Consider the following 19,937-nt stretch of genomic DNA (forward strand, 5'->3'; position numbering starts at 1 on the left):
ACCTCTTATGAGAAAAGGAGTATTTGTTGGAAAAATGATGTGGATCCAGAATTGATGATTATTTTGATTGTTAGGTAGACATTTAGTTTTTTAGCCTGCCAGAAGTCAACAATTAATTTAATTCAAAGACTCAAAAAATTAATAAAATAAGCTCACTTCTGTCTTCACATCACCAAGTGTTTGATCAGCTTTCTTTTAAGATTGGAAAGTAAATTGTACTTGATGAACATTAATTGAAGATTCAAAAGTGGAAGAGATCCAAGAACATCTATCAGCGTCTCTTACAGTGTCAACGTCACTCCATACTGTAAAATGAAGTTGAAAATCTGAATGAATTGTGCTACGAGTTATTGAAGAAAACTGAGACTGAAAGAGACTTATAGGTACCATTAGCGGGGAACATATCTGTTACCACAAGTGTTTGCATGAAAAAACAAACAAATAAATAAATAAACCGGTAGACACTGCACTTGATAACAGTGTGCTAAAAGCCATCAAGCCATTAGGAAACAGACGCTCCCTGGAGGAAACAGTAGAATGACCTTAGTGAGAGAATAAAGTATACCTCAATGAATCAGATGATATCACAGCTAAAACAAGATAAGAACTGATTAATGTTGATTATTTCTCAATGCAATTCTGATAATTAATGCAGATTTGTAGTCAAATATATTAAATATAATAATTGTTTTGTGCAGCCTCAAAAATTCACCAGGGAAACCATAGTTTTTATATGTACATTACAAAACTGTTTTTTTTACATTGTAACTGTACATTACAATGTTGTGAATTCACTACTTTCATTTAAAATGACTGATTTAGTATTTTATTCTTATAAAATAAAATAGACAATAGTACAGAATTTTAATATTGGATCAGTTATCAGTTTTTAAAAATTATTAGTGGCTTAGTATTGGAAAACTGAGATTATAATATTGTGTATCCTAATGTAGGATAAGTGTGTCATACAGTGCAAAATAAAATAAAAATGCTGTAAACAACACTTCACACATTTAACGGCACCCATAATGGTAATTGTGATTATTTTCGATTAATTGTGTAGCCCATGCAAACCCAAATTTCCACACACTTTTAAATCGAGAGAGAGAAAACAATCACCATTCCCTCGCATCTTTCTAAACCCATGTGGTATGCAGCAGAATTCTGGGTAAAATAATGCACGGCAGCTGAAGCTGGCATATGCGCTTGTAAATCTTAGCGTTGCCGACTTGCTAAAGATCCCTTCCATCATGTCTGCATCAGCTGACCCCAATTATAATTCTGCCACCCTTTCTGTCCGAGCACAGAGCTGAATGTGATTAGTCATATCTTATGGCGTATCTCCATTGTCATGGACAGTCTGGGGGACTTGAACTCTTCTTTGTTCGAAAACACATTGGGTGATAAACTACACTGGGAATAGCGATAGTAGCTAAACGATGGAGCACATAATGGCTCCATATGGCTCATCTAAATAAAACAACCATAAGCTGTCAGAGCGAAGCAGCGGCTCCGTGGAGCGGCAGAAAGGTGGAAGCGCCGGAGGACGCCTATGATGTTTAGACTTCCACAGGGCCCAAGGTCAAACTCAACCCTGCATCTGGCCAGCCATCTGCTCTCTGCAGCCGGCCCGACAGAGCCTGTCACCACCAGCCCTGCGTCCAGCGTTGTGGGATGTGTCTTGATTTCTAAGGGATATCTGGGCAGACAGGGGGCATGAGTAAAAGGGCCTTGCACAGGTGCGCTGTGATTCATGCGTGTTTCCAGCAGATTTTTTACCACTCTTCATGTCAAGTCTCCCGTCTCATCTGTTTTGTCTTCTCTTAAGTGATCTCTCTCTGATTCCGTCATCTGCTTGTTTCTCTTTTCTGAAGTGTTTGAAAATCTGCCCACCTCCCTTTTACCCTCTCCAACTGTGATACTTTTCTATCGTTTGTCGCCTGCTCGCCGTGAGACTTGATTTAAACAGATTGTCTAACAGACTGTCAGATGTTTCTTTTAAATTATATTTGTAGTCTTCGGAAAATTGACAGACGTTGTCCCCCACGCGACAGCCTCGGGTGAATAGTCCAGCCAAAATAATGAAGTTGGATGATATTTCAATTTTCTGTCAAATCAAGTCATTGTCCTTCAGATGGGCTCAACCCTACTTCGCCAAGCAAATTTCAACAAAAGAGCAGGACGTGAGGAGAAAACAGAACAAACCGTTCAAGTGACTTCGATCGGTTCAACAAACATCATGCCATAGATTCTTACCTCCAAAGATGATCCAATGAGACAGCAGGACTGCAGTCAGGTGATTAAGCTGAGGGTAAAGTGTTGGACCCCTTAAGGAAGTTGTGACATTCCACGGCAGACCTAAGAACAAAGACAAATATTTATCAAACTTGAGCTTACCAAAACACTTTTTGCAATAATAATAATGATAATAATAATAAAGTTTACTCGTAAAATTTACTAGTTTTGCATGTTTGGGGTCAGTAAAGGTTTTTAAAGGTTTTTTAAATTTTTATTCATGACGAAGATTTACCGCTGATTATAGAACCAGCTTTACTTACAAGATGCCCATTAAATAAATATTGCATGTGATTTATTGTGCAGCCCTAGAAATTACAATGGTTTATCATGTCTGGGAAGAATGTGAAAAAATCTTTAGTTATCTGAAATTAGCAATGGGGGGCCAAAACGTTAAGAAAACATGACAGCCACAGAAAACACCAAAAAATGTAAGAAAGTCTGTTGCGTCTGTAGAACATCTTCTCATCTATTGTCTCCACAGACAAACAAATGAGGCGTTTTCATTCATAAAACGTCTGTTTGTGTGATCTGCACATACTAGTCAATGAAGCTATAGACTGTCATCTCAGGACTGTGACACTTAGACACCGAGCCAAAACTAACAGAACAAGTGCTCAGAGAAAACAATGTCTTCGCTGAGAAGATGATGAAGGCGCTTTTCACTTAACATTCATTATGGGCAGATTTCTAACCAAATCTCTACAAATCCCTCATCGGAAGCTGCCCAAATCTCAGGGCATCTCAGAGCGCAATCTGCTCTTCCAATCTGCCGCGTGAGAATGAGACACTAGCTCAAGCCAGCTCCTTACTGACAGCACCAGAGTCTTCACAAATCTCCCGTCTCACCGCCCGTCTCCGCTGCATTTCCTTATTCTCTTGGTCAGTCCGTCTGTCTCTCTTTATCTCCCTCCATGTCACTCTCGCTTTCGCTCCATGCACCTTATTCTCTGTCTGTCTCTCGGCCCAGTTTGCTTTGCATAAAGACGGTCTGCAGACACAGAGGAAATGCAGAACTCCAGCTGCCTGTATCACCAGAGAGTAATATGAATTACAAAAAAAGAGAAATTGATCTAATAACAGCCATGTTTAATATTGCAAAATGATCTTAAACTTGCAAATCCCCTTCAGGGCAATGTGAATTAGTTATGCTCATGCAGAGCAGCCTCTTAATTCGACGAATTCTGCACTACCTACTTTTGTTAAATGGCTTTCATATAGCTCAAGTAATAATGAACGACCTGAATGTGTGAAAGTGGAAATTATACAAACATTCAATATTTAGAAAGCATTTTGTCAGTTGTTGTTCGATTTAAAGTGAAAGTCAGAAGACCAGAATCACCTGGTCAGTGCCGGACAGAAATCTTCTCTACATTTACGCTCAAAGCTTCTCAAAGCAAAAGACTGGTTTTGGGTGAAATCCAAAGCTCAGTGTGGAAAATCCAAGATAAAATCTGGCATTAAAATTGGTAGTTTGCTCAAAAATCTAAATTCTGCCATTATTTACTCCCTCTCATGCCGTTCCAAACCCATATGCTGTTTACTTTTTTCTGTGGAACATAAAAAAATTGAGATATTTTTGAAGAACCTTCACACGGGTCTTGATAGTGAGTCTGTTATGGATAAAATAGTCTTTAAAAAGTTGTCAATGAACTTGTGTGCTATATTTCAAGTCTTCAAGTCATTTTGTGAGGAACAGACATACATTTAGAATGTTATTCACAAACTCAATAATTCACTGGAACCAAATCACCAAGTTAGTTTTTAAGAAACGGATCAATTTCATTAGTTCATGAATCACACTTCTGAGCCAGTTCTTTCCACTATACTAACCCTTTCAATAAATCGAACAAAACAATTAATTCAGGAACACAACTGATTCCACTCAATCCATTCAATCATTCACGGTGGTTAACAACACACTGGAAGGGATTATTGAAGATTGTTACAAAAAATTTTTAATTGCACACAAAATTTTTGTATGACTTTAAAAGACCTGAAACATTATTCACATGTTTTATGGACTTTTATGGTGCTTTTCTTCTCAGTTTTTGCAAGAGGAGGTCACTATGAACAGTTTTTGTATGGAAACCTTCATTTTTTGAGTGAACTATTTTGTTAACATCCTGTTAATATTTGTCTTCATTAGCTTTTTTTTTTTAAAGCATCATATATTCAAGTACAATGAACTCTGCACCTTCAGAGTCAGTACCACAAAGTACACCATGTCTGGATCGATGCAAAAAAATAAAATAAAATAAAGTCTGTACAGCTTAACCAGTGCTGAGGACCAAGAAACCTGATCTTAGATCAGCATTTCAGCACAAGAATGTTTCTCCAAGCACAGTCCTTGTAAACCCATGGTCTGCAGCGAGCAGAATAAGAGTGTCATTCTGCCAACATTCCTCAAAGGCTTTTAAAGCACAAACACTGATAAGAACCCTGGCCAGCTGGTCACCCTTCACTCCTCAGAGTTCATGCCGAGGCTGTCAGGGAGGAAAGGGCTAACATCTAAACCATCCATTCTGTACTTTTTCCAACACCTTCATCTAAAAAACCCCAGGTTTCAAAGTCAAAGTGTCCATGATGGTGATACTTTTTACATTACTTCAGCCAGGAGCGCATTGAATAGAATCATAGAAAAACAACTTAAGTGCATCAATAGGAGTATATTTAGAGGTTTCGTGATGCTTTTTAGGAGTTCAGCCAGAGCCGTTAGTCCATTTTGAGACAAGACCAATGTTTTTTTTTCCATGGTAAAATGCAGTAGAAACAAACAGGAGTCTTGTACCACCATGGACTTTAGTATACAATTGAAGTTCCGTTTAAAAAGAAAAACAGCAATATTAAAATTAAATGTATGCATTTAGCAGACGCTTTTATCCAAAGCGACTTACAGTGCATTCAGGATATCAATTTTAACCTATCATGTGTCCCCAGGGAATCGAACCCCCAACCTTGCCCTTGATAACGCAATGCTCTACTAACTGAGCTATAGAAACACATGTTACATTATCCAAATGACTTTTACATAAACCAAACACGTGCAATTGCAATCGGCCATTTTTCAGAACTCAATCTGTTTTGAAACTTTTACCTATAAGCTTTTTAAAATGGGCATGTGGTCATTCAAAAAGAATCTCACCCAAGTCTAAATTTATATCTGAAAGAGAGAGAGAGAGAAAAAAAATTAGAAAAAAAGGAACATGCTGGAAACGTTTACAACAAAACAAATCTGAGTGAGCCATAGGCAGCGTTCCAGCATCTGTGCGCTTAGATTAACTGGAGAGAGAGATTTTATTACTCTAGTTTGGCTTAGTCTTATTTGAAAACTTTTACAGCTCTGTACTCAAGTATCGCTGCTTATTTTAAATCACCCTCGAATAAATACAGCATACATTTAACTTTGCATTTCACTGCAAATGCTCATTTTTGGCTTCGCCTTATAGCATCTATTTAAAGACACAAACCAAATCCTTCCAAACCGCACAAACTGAGTTTCGCCCAAGCCGAGGGAAGTTCCTAAAAGGAACACGTGATTCGCTGAGCTGTTGGAGTTTGATTAAGTCAGAGTGCCTGAGGCGAGAGGTCTCATCATCCCAGATAAATCTCTGGAGAGAGATGATCACTGGGGAGTATTACTAAAGATAAACAATGCATGGACATCATCTCACCAAAACACACATCACAGGGAAACACACACACACACACACACACACAACACTCTACTAGAGGGTTGCGTGTCTAATGCTGAGACTACTTGCTTACTGAAATTTTGTCTAAATAAATGAAAACAATTAAACACTAAAAATCTGTGCATTTACACGCTACAAATAAACTTGCATTTTAAAACATTACAAATGTACAAAATGAAAATGGATATTAATTTTGAGATTTGCTAAATATTACATGTAAGCGGTAATACATTACTGTTTATAAGGACTATGAAAACAACAAAGGTAAAAATGTAGAAATAAAAATGAACAATAAAATATCCATTATCAACCAATGCTGATAAACTAAAAATAACTTCTCTATGGATAACTGCCTATATCATGCATCCCTATACTTGTCTTAAGAAACTTTAGTGAGACGATCGCGGATCTTCTCCAGAGCAAAATATTAAAATCTCAAAACAGTCAAACATCCCATCCATTGATGATTCAGAACACTTTTTTAGACCTTTACCACCTTTTGCCAGGAATTACTTGGCAGAAGTAGTTTCCGTTTACTAAAAAAAGCAGAGATGTAGGTCAGGATTCAGTTTCAGCCCAGTTGAGGATGCCAGACCACCATATCCCCCTCTTCTTTCCTCTTAGAGTGAAACGAGTGGACCCTGGGCATCTTCCACCTTCAACTTCCCTCTGGAAGAAAAATCAATGGCTTTGGTTTTCAGGACACACTGCTCCTGCTTAACCCTTGACCTTTCGACCCAGTCGGACAGCGTCAAGGGGAATATGTAGAGTTTGTCTAAAAGGGGTCAAATGTTTTTAAAAGTATTTTCACTTAAAACACTACAGGGTGGTCCGATGCAATCTGGGTGGCAAATATGCCACCTTCATTTTCAGCAGAGATGAACATATTCCTTCAGCTGCTAACCTAAAATCACTATACACGCACTGCCTCGGTTTTCTCTCGCTCTTCTTATTTTATATAAGACCCACCAGGAGACTTACGACAGAATAATAGCGGTGGAAGCGATTCTGCTAAAGAAACACAATATTATTAAAGTGAAGTACAATCTGCCATTGTCCCCTTCCCATCTGCTGGTGGTGTGTGATATGAGAGATTTATAGAGCGGTTCAGCATGTTAGTTTAACTGATGGCGCATTCTGTGTGATAATAAGCTGTCGATCGTCACAGAGGAATGAGATTAGCTCTTCCCGTCTATCTACACGCTATTATCATGCTAATTGAGAAAGAACGAAAAAAAATAATAATCATCTAAATCTGAAAGCAGCATTGCTGTATCGCTGAGCGCTATGGTTAACTGTGAGCTTTGAGGGACACTTTGAATGGACACGTACTGTATGCTTCAGCCAGCAGTTAATTAACAGGGCACAAAAGGTAAAGTATCTGTCTAAAAATGTCTTGCCCACGTTGTGACCTCCAAAGCAGAGATATAGCAATTCCAAATGATTTTTTTCAAATTCTTACAAATATATTATGCTACCTACAGTATTTAGGGCTGTACAGTTACATAGAATAAAATCACATAAAGGATCTCCTGTTACAGCGGTCTCGGAGCTGAATGCTCCACACAAACTACAATTTGCTTATAAAGGTGCCTTATAATGGGAGTTGATGTGCATTAATGTGCTTATAATGTGCATTCTGACATTTACAAATTTATACAAATAAATAACAACACTGGGTCACAGAAAAGGAAGAAATGACAGCAATATCTCAGATGAAATGATGTGCAAGTGAAGAATTTACAACAAACATTACCAATAAAATCTCTATATTCAATATATTATCACTTTTTTTTTTAAATACAATATATCTAATTTACTTTATCATTTTTACTCGTATACAGAATCCTTGAGTCAAGATGTTGAAAAAAATAATTATACTGCTATTTAAATTTTAATTGAATTTTACTTAATGCTAATACTGCTATTATTAATTAGACTTTTTATTTAAAAAAAGTTACTTTAGCAAATAAAAAATTTCATTATTTTCAAAAATCCTCAAAAATATTTTATTTGTTGACCAAATCATGCAGCCATATATAGTATCCATTCAGTGAATTGGAAGGGAGGAATATTGCTGTGAAAGAGGGCTTCACGAATCAAAAAAAAAAAAAAGAAAAAAGACCTCAAAAGCCAACTAATACATTTGTAAGCCTATTTTCACCCTATATTCAAGCTCATATATTCGATGTGACACACACTGGGGAAGAAGTCCAGTTACTGTTAGTATATGATGATGAGATACACCGGAGATATTTTTAGGGGTCCTGTCTAGAGGGAGGTTTGAGTGGGATGGGGGGCAGACTTGATTATTTCATGGAGTCTTGAACGCCCCCCAGTAATATCCACTGTGATCACTATATGATGACACAAGGGACTGGAGAGTGAGAGAGAGTTTGAGAGAGAGAGAGACGGAGGAGAGACAATCTAGGTTTATGCCTGTAGTGAGAGATACATTAGGGGTAATATCAGTCTCTGTGGTTGAAATGTGTTTATGGAGAGTTGTTTTTCATACATCAGAGATTGCTCCGCAGGGATGAGCTGCAGGCCAACACGCAGATAATGTGAGAAAGCAATAAACTGAGATCAAATGAAGCAGCCTGGAAGCACTACACCAGAAATGTGTGTGTGTGCGTGTCTGTGGGAGAGAGATATTTGCTGGTACCTGTTATAATCACAAATAGCTTGAAAGGATAAAATACCAAAAAAGACTGTGATGTACACATGCATTTCCCTTCCCACATGCACAGATGAGTCATCATATGGTTAACAGGCATTGGGACATACTTGAGGAATGTGAGGTGGTTATTAGCGAGCACTCTGGCTGAGAGCCAGGGGGGTTATTCTATACCCCTTCCTCAAGTCTCAATTCTGGCCCCCATGTCCACAGCCAGGCCTAAAAATAAACCCCGTCTCTAAAAGAGCGTTTGCAGAAATAGTGCAAGAGGGACGTCTGTTTCTAATCTGTAACTCGACAGAGTCCAAACCAAACCCAGGTTATCTGCACACGCTCACTGAAATTGGCTCAGACGTACAAAGCAGATACGGAGCTTTAAACCTTCAGATCAGTCTCTTTCTGAGAACTGCACAAGAATGCCTTGGTAGTATCTACAAAGGTCATACTAGACTTTCTATTTATAGGGGATTGGAAATCGGAAGGATTCGAAAATGGCACCAGTGGTCACGCTAAATATACACTATAAAGTTCATGCTAAAACACACCTGAGGATAAATTACCAACACAGACCGGATGGCATGATGGTGTATACGGTGCAAGAGTAAATATACTTGCAGAGATATCAGCAGGTACCACTGGTTGACATTATTTTTATGTCAAGACATGGAGTTTTATTAAAGGGACACGTCACCCAAAATTTTTTATTTTGATCACCCTCATGTTGTTCCAAACCTGTAAGAGTTTCTTTCCTATGTTGAACATAAAAGATATTTAAAGAACCAAACATTTCTTGGTCCCCATTGACTTCCACAGAAAGGAAACAAATACTATGGAAGTCAATGGGGGCCATCAACTGTTTGAGTCAGCATTCTTCAAAATATCTTCTTTTATCTTCTACATAAGAAAGAAACTCTAATAGGTTTGGAATGAGAGTGAGTAAACGATGACAAAATACATTTTTGTGTTAACTGTCCCTTTAAGGCATATGGCAGTGGTTAGCTATTTTTAAATGATAGATTTACTGTTCAAATATCAAGCCATTTTTGGATGAATGCCAGACTTGATTTCTTACGAATAATCTTATCTTTTGGTTTGCATCCATCAAGTTCCAAATAAATCAAACAAAATGAGAGCGGTTTCATTAATAACATTTCACTGGAATATCCAAAACCAGGCATGTTTGTTTATTATAAACCTTTTTATTTTTCTTAGAATTCCCAGTAAAACAAAAATACTCTGTATTTTTAAATACTACAGAAAATTTCAAATGTATTAAAAATAAAAATCAGCTTTTCCAATATCATGCCTTTCCCAGAATTAACTTTCATCATGCTTTTCTCAGAACTATTTTTCTTGCGATTACTTTAAATCCGTTGGTCCCAAGGTGATTTATCAGTTGTTTTATAATTCACAGCCAAATATATGTGAACGCAGTTTTGAAGTTATTTTTACATTTTAAAAGTGACTGGTTTATAATGTGCATTTTGTTTCATAGTGTAAAGACATTCATGCATTTTCCATGCAGATTTTCAAGGCCATTGTATATGCATTAATATTTAATACAAATATAACTTTAAAATCGTATCTACAATTACTTATAACAAGATTCAATGTTTTAGTAATACCGCCGGCTCCGACACACACACAAAATAAATTTTGACTTCTGCAGTTAGTCCAGGTTGAGTGACGGGTGGTGTTGCACTACCTTGGGATTCCATGGCCTCTGTGAGAGGAAGAATCTCCTTATCTTCGGGCTGTAATTTCCTGCTCCGTTTCACTCTTTAGAGACATAAAAATTTTCATTTTAAAAACATGCAGTGAGGCAGACAAGTCATTTATCCAGCACTAAGTCCGATGAGCGCATTTCAGATGCTCTTTATGGCTGCCTATAAAAGTTAGAGCAAAACAAAACAAACAAACCTGAAACACTCAGAGACTCTTAAAGGTCACCGTCATGCCAATAATATAAAACACATATATAAAAGGTCTTTTTTCTTGCTTAGAGGCTGTCAATAATGCGGAACACCTGAGAATAAATGATTTAGCTCTGCTTTTGTTTGTCTGCGGTCTTGCTTGATGTTTGAGTCTCTTCAGTGAGTTTACATGCTCCCATTTTGGGAGTTTGAAAGCTCTGTGAACTTTTCCGAAATAATCAGCAGATCCAGCAATAATTCCAAACACTGAGAATCTACAACCGATGACTCGATTAGTGAGGCTTATGGTTTTATCTTAGAAATGTACCAATTAGGGTTGGCCGATATACTGGTAGGCACAATTATCTGGTAGAAATTTGTCAATGGTTAGAGATTTTGGACCATCGTCTCCATCATGGTAACATGCTCATGTAACATTGCTGTGCTACTTGGTCACGAAAACCTATCGATTACATGCGTTTTTAAACATTGCAGTTAAAAAATAAAATAAAAAAATCAGCCGTTGAAATGCAATAAGCAGCGAAAGAGAACTAATTCCACTATATAAAGTATGTGAAGACGGGAGCTCAGAGCACTGGAGTATTGAACAGAGTTACGTTTGCTGCTTTATAAGCCTTGAACAGTTAAATACACAAATAGCTCAGAAAGAAAACGCATGTAACAGACATTATATTGGATCCAGGTAGTTCTTAATGTGACAGCAGTCTGTTCCTGCTGTCTGTCATTCATATTAATCAAGCAACAAAAGAGAGAAAATCTCTGGCCTCTCTTGACTAAACCACTTTTGCAACTTTAACAAGAAATATAGATTTAAATTTACAAGAATATGCAGTGTTTTTATACATTTGATTACTTTATACAATGTAACATTTCTTATTTGCTGTACTATAGTTTTTTTTATTACCAATTGCTTGTAATTATTTTCTTATTCTTATTTAATCATTGACCGTTTACTGGTCTAGACACTGGTGACAAGAATTATGAAATGTCTCATTTTTATATCATAAGGACATGATTTAAAGCAAAAATAAATATACTGTGATATATACTGTTACTTTGAAATCAACTAGTAAAAACATAAAAATTCTCACTGATTCCAATAAGCCGATTTATTAATTGTACACAAACCATTTAGTTTCCACACATTATTTAGTCTAAATAATGTAAAAAGCACCTGAACCTGAAAAGCAGTCTAATTACCCAGGGCTTCCAGTTCAGGCAACCCTGCAACAGATTAGTTTAGTATAAATAATGTAAGAGAGAAAAGCTACAAGTGAATTTAGACATAGTACCATTATTATTACAGTATAAAAATATATATTTAGAGATATACAAAAGATTACATTTAAAATTAATTAAAATATAAGTGTTATTTAGATTCATTTTAAATGAGCATTAGATGAGGGAAGGTTACAAAGTAATATCTAACCCCAAACAAAAAAGATCACAATATTAGATACAATACTGGATATGCAGTATTGTTTGCAATAAAATTCCCTCTTGGACAAATGTTCCCATCCGTTATGCTCAGTCTAGCCATTTTTGGACATAACAACCAGTCTTATGTAAACACCCCCTAAGAAACCCATCCAATAATCCAGCACGTGAACCTGAAAGCAGTCTAATTACCCAGGGCTTCCAGTTCAGGCAACCCACAGATTAGTTGATTTTAAAAATGTGTAGTTTTGCACATTCCCAGGAGGAAACCACTCACTCTCCAAATCAGATTTCATCCGCTAAATTCATTAGAGGGTGATGAAAGCAACATAAATGGCTCCATAATAACCTATATCAGATTATCCATGTATGAACAGTGCTTTATCTTCCACCACAAGTAGGAAGAATGGTTAACATTACATCCTTCCTGAGGCATTCTGGGAAATAAACATATTATAAAGGAGTCCTGAGAGTTTAAAACCAGATTAGAAAGTTTAAGGCTCACAACAATTCCAGCACAAGCAGGTAATCAATGCAGCAGGAAGAGTTGTTCCATTATAAAGTGATTAAGAGATCATTTAAAGCACAATCTGGAGCAACCCCAAGCCCACCACCCTGGAGTGAGAATCAATATCCTGTATGTATGGGGAACAGTAATTAAAATGGAGAGCTGCAGTTTGCATTGCAGGTTGGGGTGGGAGAACGAGGTGGGCGGGGGGTGCTACATTTTCGGATGGCGGTTCGGGGAGGAAAGCCTGTGGATGTGAGCTCAGCTTTGAATTCTAGCATACCAATGTGACGAGTACAAAAAGGTGTCTGTGTAGAGTCTGGAGGCTGAGGATATGGTTGAATATTCAAATGAGGCGACCGGGTAATCATGACTCCATAATCAGGTGGAAAGAAGAGTTGCTAGAAAAAAGAAATAATAAAAACAATGACACACTTCAGCGATTTCACACGGTTATCACTCAGTCTCCATTTAGCTCTCATTACTCAGCCCGCCTTACATTCTTAAAGATGACTTCTTTCCTCATGAATCACAATGTGTGCACGAGTACGTGATCCACATGGTGTATTTGTTTTCACAGAACTGACAAAAGAAATCTAATGATATTCATTACATCTATAAGGTCACATTTTGACAGATAATAAAAATCAATATGGGTTTATAACTTTTTTTCAATGAAGGATGCACAATATATTGGTCATAGTCATTTTATTTATTGGTTTCTATATTTATAAGTATGTGCATACTCACTTGTACTAATGTTCACTGAACGTATTTAAAGACTATTTAATTAAACAAATCTCATTATGATCCATTATGTTTTGACATCTAAATTTACTACTGATGATTGATTTTAGCACTTTATTTTTTTAATTACATACCATAGAAAAATAAAACAAAATGAACAAAAAAAATAGCTTTTTATAGTGGCCGTTTATCAGTTAGCAGCCATAACATTTAATTTTATTCATAAATGTATTATTGGGGCACTTGTATTATTATAATTGATTAAACACAAATAAATAAAAACATAAAATATTATTCCTGTAATTCCTATATCCACAAGTGACAACAACTTTTGACAGGAGAAACACAAATCGCTGTCATATTTATTTTGTCATGAAAGCCATCAAAGCAACAGAAAAAGTCGCATTGGACCTCATCAGACATCTGTTAGTGATCAGGATTTTCAGATCCACTTTGTCTTACCTACATGTAACTCATTACAAGCATGGAAATGAATGAAACATCATCTGCAGTGAACAAAGCTGTTGTACTCAGCAAGCGATCTGCCTTTTCTGCGTTTAATCTCTCTTAATTTGCAAACATATCTCTGTCTTTGTGTAGTGTCTGGACACACTCCATCTCAGCGTGCTTTGCAGGAGTGGCCAGTTCTCTGTCTCGCTCCATCTGTGGCTGCTGTGGTTCTGCGCGTGATGTTTGACAAGAGGTTAAAGTTTCCAAAAAATGGCTTACAAAGCTGCTGGAAGCCAGGCAGGCTGTCCAAGGGCAGAAGGGAGCTGAGGGCTGAGGCCTGTAGCTCGTCCAAAGTGACGTCCAATACACACTCGTCCTCTCTCAGTTTGCAGCACTCGTTTTATTTTTTACTGGGTTCAGTGCTTACTCACCCAGGCTTTATAGCCCAGCGCTAGCTCTTCTCTTAGTGACACCTCCAACAATTGGCCATTTTCCCCAGCTACACCACCATCAAGACTGTATTTTCAAATAAATAAATAAACATCTACACACAAAGTATCTACACATATTTTGAGACAAGTCAAGGACCAACCAATTTACGCTTCAATGAAAACTGAATTTCCATATTAAATAATAATATGATCTTATTAATACTGGATCATATTTTTTTGCTGGACTCTAATGGAAAAAAAATAAACAGGGTCCTTATGTACTATGAAGCTTTACGTAAAAAGCTTCAGAATTGTAAAACCATACACCAGAACCTGCACAAAATGTCCAAATCCTATTCAGCAAGATTTTGCATACATGGCTACATCCCCACCGTGACTTTTGCCCAAAGCAACCATATACAATATGGAGCTTACAACACCTTGTTTTACTATGCATAACCTCATCTTCATTTAACTTCCATATGCAAATTTCCAACCAAGTAATGCTACAGTGTTTAATAGTAAATGCTGTGCTAATACTGCACATAATAATGGCAAATGTATTTTTTATAAATTCTGATATTTGCGTGGAAAATACACATTTCAATGTGTATTTTATGCATATATAAACGGAACGTTTATACGTACACCATACCCCTGGTCTTACAGGATTTATTTGTTTCCTATACAAATGGTATTATTTCTCCCAATTTGAACATTTAAAATGAATTCTCCTGAAATGAACATTGCCTATTTAATTTCACATCAATACAAGTGAATGACTCCTTAAACAGGGTATGGTATGTCTGTATAGACATTTGCTGGACAACTGGACCCCTCAATCTAAAAGTTTATCCAAAATGCATGCAATAATAATTTTTCCAAGCACTACATGGGCAATGAATCACTGACGGACAGGCAAGTCTAAGGGAAGCCTTGAACAGTTAAATGCATACACCTGTACATGCCCATCTTTGCAAGTACTGTATCCTCATAAACACAGTAATTTAGGTCTTAAGTGAAAGCAAACAGCTGACAGATACCAAATTCAGCCATGCTACAGCCTGTTTTTTTTTTTTTTTTGTGCCATGATTTTTACTGTCCCAATCTGGCCACCCCATTAAAAATATCCTGGAGGCATAACAGCCTGCCTCAGACTAGAGTAAGAATAGAACTGGTACTTGGACTCTGCTGAACATTTCAACAGAATTACCTTAAGTGTGAATGTGTGACACATTAGAATCATCGACCACCAACAATTTGATAACAGTGTTTAGCACAACGATGCCATTCGTTACAGCAGATTACGGAGGCCTGGCAGAGATGCCACAACCTCTCAGCTGGAATCTTAAACCTGTAGGGCTATTTAGCATTTGTGCATTTGTATATAACGCCAGGACTCGCAACTTCAGGAGATGCTCATATTAGCTGGAACGCCACAAGTTGTACCCACCCAGAAGGAGGAGGCCAGGTTTGAAGGCCAAGGCCCACTGATCGCGCTGCCATGCTGGGGCTGGCTGCCCCGCAAGAGGGCTGCGTAATGGATGATGCCGAGGCCCTAGGTCTGACAGGTAATAATTCACTCCCCAGGGGTACGAGACCCCTCACTGGACTAAGGCAGCCAGGCAGGAACAACAGCTCTCATTCCATTGCACCCCAACAGCCTCGTAACCCTCCTCTCCAAGTGCATCTTCCAGCTATTGGCTACGCCTGTTGCTACGGGTTACAACAATCAACATGAAATATGAGGGGCCATTATAGTGCAGAGTGAACTCCCCAGAGTAACTAATTGAAAGTGATTCATTGTGTCTCACAGCCGGTCCAGAACAGGTACACAGTGGTTGTTTAGTCCGCATTTAAATGTAGAGAATGAACTGACTTGCATTTGTTCCATTCTAGAGTTTCAATCCATCATAAAAATGGCTATGAATAACTAAAGCAGGGTAACAAGTCTCCAAAGTAAATTGTCCCTGTCTGATTAAATGGGGGGGGGGGCAACAGTAGATGATGGCTTTGATCCAAATGTTGCACCGACGCTATTTTAGCTCTCATTACCCTAAGAGCCATTAGAAGCGCACAGCCATCCACTGCACACAGCTAGCGTAACATCATTTGGGGCAAAACTACAGCAATGGAAATTGGAAATAGAATTACACCCAGGCAAAATGCATCATTACCTGACCTCAAGGCAGCCACGATGGGCCAAGACAAAACTAGAGGTAAATTTAAAAGGAAAAATGTCTCCTGTGTCCTGTACATGTCTGACTATCAAAGATCTCTTTCTAGAAGAGCAGGTTCATGATTATAGAGGATCATTAGGGTTTAAACCAGGCTTTTAACTAAAGGACTAGAGATGTCTTTACCTGTGCTCACTCTAAAAGGATCTGGCTGCCAAATTGTTTTGCTCCAAAATGACAGTTAAATGATTGAGAGCTATTCTTGGTAAAACAGCCAAGGCAATCTGCCAGCAAAGTGCAGCTTCCGGCAATTTCACGTCACAACATGTTCAAAAACTTTTTTTTTTTTTTTTTTTTTTTTTACATACAATGAAAGTCAATTGGGGTCAAATGTTGTTTTTGCTTTGATGTTCTTGCACGTTCAGCAGAATAAAAATATCATACATGCTTTTGGAATGAAATAAGGGTGAGTAAATGATGATAAAAATTTTCTTTATTTTTAATTAGCTTTTCAAAAGGAAGAAGAACAGACACATTTTCCACAGACCTACAAGTGAGCATTGACCTGCAGCAATTCAAAAGCCAGCACAGTATATTCAAGGGTATTGTAGCATATAAACAATATCTAATAGTCTTAAAATCAGCGAAGTAAAGCAAAGAGAAGAGCTATTTAAGTGGAAAACAGCACACTCCCTGACTGTATTCATAATACTGGGACCCATTAAAATTCTACTTGGGTCACTTCAGAATTACTTACTGGTTGAATTATGGAGTATGGACCAAACCTACTTATTAAATAACAGTTATCAAACCTTTAAAAAAAAAAAAGAAAAAAAAAAAATACCACAGGAAAAATGTCTAATGATAGCTCAGTGAGCTATTCATTATTCAATAACTCTTAGATGATTCCAGACAACCTCGGGGTAGATGGCAGAAATATACCTCCTGCACCCGGAGGGATGAACCCTTCAAGCTACTCTAGTCTTGCTTACGGTTGAAATTTATCAGGGATAAAAGTGTTTTACAAAATCTAAAGCAGGGTCAAACAGTATCTGGCATCTGGAGCAAAAATCTCATTGAAAGTGACAAAAAAAAACAAAAAAACGTTGGGGCAAAAATGACTGTTCTATAACAAAAGGACCAGTAACGTTCTCAAGCTAAAGCATAAGTGTTATGAAATGTACAGATATTACAGAAGCTTTTGTATTTGATACTAATTTGATAGGTGACAGCCATAATTGTTCGGAATGAGAATTTATTTCTATTGATTGATCCATGTAATGGACATAAATGGATGACATAGTCCGTTTTATAGAGTTACAAAACAATACACACTCATAATAGATGAAAATGACCCTGGAAATCCCTTCCTGTGGCCAATTTGTCCTTTAAAAAAACATGACAGTGCTATGAAAAGCATAACGGTTCTATCTGGGTATTTATTAGGAGTTTTTCTTGCTTTATTTAACAAAACCAACTTAAAGTAACCTAAAATGTAAAAAAAATAAAAAAATAAAATAAAAAAAAAACACACACACAATGTCAAAAGGATCACTGAAACGGCTGCTTTAGAAACGCTCACGCGTATTTGTGCGCTCGACTCGACTGCGTGGTCAAATGCACTTCGCCGTGAAAATGCAGGTTTTGCCAAGATATTAGACGTAGTCAGCTTGGTCTTTAACATACACAGATAGAATGATAATAATAATAATAAAAATCTAATATGTCAAAACAGGTCCTGTACTGTAAACGCAGCCTAAACCTCCCGCAGTCACTAATAATAGCCTACTCAAACAATATTGGCAGGGAAAAAAGAAAATCACTCCCTTACTGCTCTCATCTGGATAACTGTAAGCTTTAGCTTTAATAAGCCCTCTAGAGTTAGATACTGGAAAACGTCAAGCACTCTTTGTTCCCAATTCGTTTCTTTGTTCTCTTTATTTTATTATGTTTAGGCTGCCTACTTGTCTTACCGAAGCAATGTGTAGTTATTTAACGGACAAAATAGTCGAAGGTTATCTTACGTATTGATTTGCACTTTTAAATTAGTTAAATTGGTCTAATTGTTAGGAGTGTGCGGAATAGAAAAACTGCTTTGCTGTACTGTCGAGAATAGTGGAATAGAACTAGCTTGAAGCCAGCGACTAATGAAATCTTGACAACAACAGTTGTTGATGTTTCGGATTATCCACAGCTGTCGTCAAAAACGACACAAATATACTTGCATATCCCTTTTTTTTTCATAATAGTTTAGTGAAAAAATCATTTTTAATTGTATTTCTGCACCATCACCACGGTAAATATCCGTGAGCGTAATTAATTCGCCGCCACACAGCTGGTAAAGGTGCGCAACACGCTGAATGAACGCTGCACTCTCTGCCCAAAGGCCAAACTCCTCCAGATAAAACCACCGATCAGCAGTCCATAACCAGCATGTCCATCTTTCTGGACCAGGATTTACGGCTTCTTCTTTATATTCTACTGTCCAGTTGACAAGTACCGCGCTTATTATCTAAACAACTGAACGCTTTCGCGCAGAGCTTGTAACCGCAGACACGATAAGTGTTTTACGTGCAAACACTAATCTAACCAATTCAGGTTAAACTGGAAAACGGAAATACTTCACGTGTCATCATGTGGTTCTCATCAACATGACCAACGTGTGTTCTCTATGTTGTCAACAACTAGCCCATGTCACAGCATTAGGTGGATAACAGTGGTTTTGATTTCCATGAGCCAAAACCAGTGCTTTGCGCAGCATATACATGTTTGAAGAACACTTAAATGGTGCAAAACTAAGAATATGACGAGTAAATCAGATTAGATCCGCTTTGTCTGTAGCAATAACAGCTCCCTTCATGTCGCCACTGACTGCAATATTTACCGACCAGAAACGGTAGCCTACCTGCTTTTCCACCCCAAACTGTGCCAAATATCGCAGTGTGTTTCCCTCCTATCTAAACTTCGCTGACTGTCACGGCCAGAGTTCAAATCATATAAACCGACACGATTCAAAAACAAACTTCTTACAAAGAAGAAAACCAGCTAATTTACCTTTGCTTCCCTTTTTAATTTTCCTTTGTGCTCGTGCAGAGGGATGATTCCTTGCAGACGCGAAGCTCGTCCGTAATGAAACACAGACGAAAAGGAAAAGCAGCTTGTTTGTTTAGTGTTCCCTCAGTTGGTTCATTAATCGCATTGGTAAGAGCGGAGCACCCTTTGGCACACACGGACACACGCCTATGAAAAAGCAAGCCTGCGCTAAAACTCTAATTGAGAAAGATCGCTCCTAAACCACGCCCCTGGCTTTCGAGTGACGGGTCGCTTGCCCAATCAGGATCCGCTGAAGTGTTTTGGACGTTCTCTTTAAAAGTTTCTCATAATCCCCGCCCCAAACGTGAACTGTTTGAACTGCATATCCATTTACATGAATAATAGTCAATTACATGTCCAAAACAGCTGGCCAGAAAAGAGCCAATAGTGTATGAATTAACTGCATTTAGAGTTACCTTATATATAAAAAAAGGCGTTTGTTCCAATATGGGGATTTGTAACGTTTAGCAAAGTATTTATTTATTTATTTAGT

At 37.6% G+C, this 19,937-nt stretch overlaps 1 protein-coding gene across 5 annotated transcripts in view; it reads right to left on the reverse strand.

Moving 5' to 3' along the window:
* The window catches only part of sema6cb (semaphorin 6Cb), a 138,023-nt gene extending 118,303 nt beyond the window's left edge, over positions 1-19,720 (reverse strand). For 2 of the 5 annotated variants that reach the window (XM_026284003.1, XM_026284000.1), the window contains exons 1-2: positions 19,406-19,719; positions 2,257-2,358 (exon numbers count right to left, since the gene is read on the reverse strand). The gene's annotated coding sequence lies outside the window, so the exon portion shown is untranslated. Of the gene's footprint in view, positions 1-2,256; positions 2,359-3,144; positions 3,322-10,372; positions 10,447-19,405 lie in introns of all 5 variants that reach the window. The other 3 variants (XM_026284001.1, XM_026283999.1, XM_026284002.1) reach the window with 3 other exon arrangements.
* Between the last annotated feature and the right edge of the window lie 217 nt (positions 19,721-19,937).

This window comes from Carassius auratus, chromosome 16, assembly GCF_003368295.1.
Source record: "Carassius auratus strain Wakin chromosome 16, ASM336829v1, whole genome shotgun sequence".
Taxonomy (NCBI): Eukaryota; Metazoa; Chordata; class Actinopteri; order Cypriniformes; family Cyprinidae; genus Carassius; species Carassius auratus.